Source organism: Cyprinodon variegatus, unplaced genomic scaffold (genome assembly GCF_000732505.1).
Source record: "Cyprinodon variegatus isolate N-32 unplaced genomic scaffold, C_variegatus-1.0 Scaffold966, whole genome shotgun sequence".
NCBI classification, from domain to species: domain Eukaryota; kingdom Metazoa; phylum Chordata; class Actinopteri; order Cyprinodontiformes; family Cyprinodontidae; genus Cyprinodon; species Cyprinodon variegatus.
Genome location: NW_015151419.1, coordinates 187,873 through 189,934, shown reverse-complemented (window position 1 = coordinate 189,934; position 2,062 = coordinate 187,873).

The following is a 2,062-nucleotide window of genomic DNA, read 5'->3' as shown; positions in this document are numbered from 1 at the left end:
CGAAATTTCGTTTTGTATACACTCTTTGTATAAAAATAACAATAAAAGTTGTCCAAGTCTAAAAGTCTAAGTCAGTGAGTAAATGATCGCAATAGCAGATAGAGACATCTACAAATGCAACATCTATGTGCAACATAGACAATTGAAACATCTACAAACGCAAACATATACATATGCAACATGAGTATCAGGCATCAATCAACGGTGTTCTGTCAGATCATCATACCCTGTCAGACCAGCTTACCCATAGTCAATACACATTCTCAAGATGTCAGATTTGTCTTCATCCCTTTAGTTTTGTACGAAAAAAAGACATTAAAATACCTCGACTGGCGTGTATCCATTTAATCATGTACAAAAGAAAAAAAAAATTAAGGTCAGATCGCTAAAAAACACGTCAAAAACACCAAAAAGTTAATAAATAGTTTTTTTGTACATGACTAAAGGGATGCATGCCCGTTGAGGTAGTTCAAAGTGTATTTAGGGATGAACTGAAGGGATAAACTGGTATTGACTATGGGTATGCTGGTCTGACGGGGTATGCTCATTTGACAGGACAACCGCACTGGGTAACAACATGAACCGACAACATCTACACATATTACATCTGCTTATTTTTTAAACAAATGGAACCTCAAAACACCCTTTTGCATCAATACCTTCACAATAATTACTACAGCAGGGATGCCCTGTGCCACTGCTCCTGTTGTATAAGGCGCAGCTTAGATTTGGGGGGTCTAGTTTGGGGTATTTGGTTCCTGCTTTTTGGAAAAGGCTTTGCTGATATTGATGATGCTGCTGCCGGCTTCCCTCCTGCCACGACCTACAGAATGCAATGGGTTGGTTCTCAGTGGAATGTGAAGCGGCTGGGGTGAAGATCAGCTCCTCCAAGTCCTTGGTTTTCAAATGGAATAAGGTGGCACCCTTCCTGCCTTAAGTGGAGGAGTATCTTGTTCTTGAGGAGGGGAGAATGGAGTGGGAGAGACGAATCAGTGTGGCTGCTGCACTGGTTAGTTGTGGTGAAGGGAGGGAAAAGGTACAGCTCTTGGTTTACAGGTTGGTCTATGTTCCTACCCCGACTTATAGCCGTGGAATCTGGTTCATGACCAAAGGAACGAGATCCTGGATACGAGCAACTGAAATAAGCTGCATCCAAGGGTGGCTGGGCTTTGCCCTAGAGATAGGGTGAGGAGCTTGACCTCGGTAAATTAATATCATGAGCCTCAAACTAAAGCTTGTTGAAGTTTGAACAGGGGAGCTTTCTTGGTCGCCACCCTATGTCCATTTTTCTGGTAAACTTACCTCACTCTAAATAGTCAGTATGGTTTCCCAAAAGCTGCCATCTATTCAATTCAATTCAGTTTATTAATTTAGCGTCAATTCACAACACATGTCATCTCAAGGCACTTTACAAAGTCAATACAATGAGATCTTAAACTGGTTTCATGAGGACACTGCTTAAATTTCAGTTTTATGCCAGGAAATCCACAGATTTAAACATACTCTACCACTTCTGCCAACGAAAGTGGTCAAATATGTAAGACTACTGCTTTGACAATAAGCAGTCTACCTTCTGTGAACATGTTGGTGTGGATATTTTTTTCCTGTTTTTAACACAGCAGTAGAACTGGACACATTTTGACTTATATATTCGAACACTTCACATCTTTATTACACTTAAACTGGTAAACGGTTAGACATAAACCAGCTCAAAGACTTAGGACTCTCAAACCTCAATAATCAGTTCGCTGTAAGGACCCTAAATTAGTTGAAACAGTCTATAATTCACAATTTTTGCCATTTTTAATTTTGGTCAGGGCAGGAGCAAAATAAAAACAATCAAGACGCCTGCAAATGGCCCCAGGGCTCCACCCTCAGAAGGAATTCTACAGCCATAAACACCCAATCCTAAACATTGCAACTTAAAACATAAGTTATCATGAAAAGCAAACAAAACATCACTCAGGTCACAAATATATGATCCTAAAATCTTAACGTTAATTTACAAACTAATCTGTGATTTTTTTTAAATATTTCATTGGGTACATCAGAGATTATATGA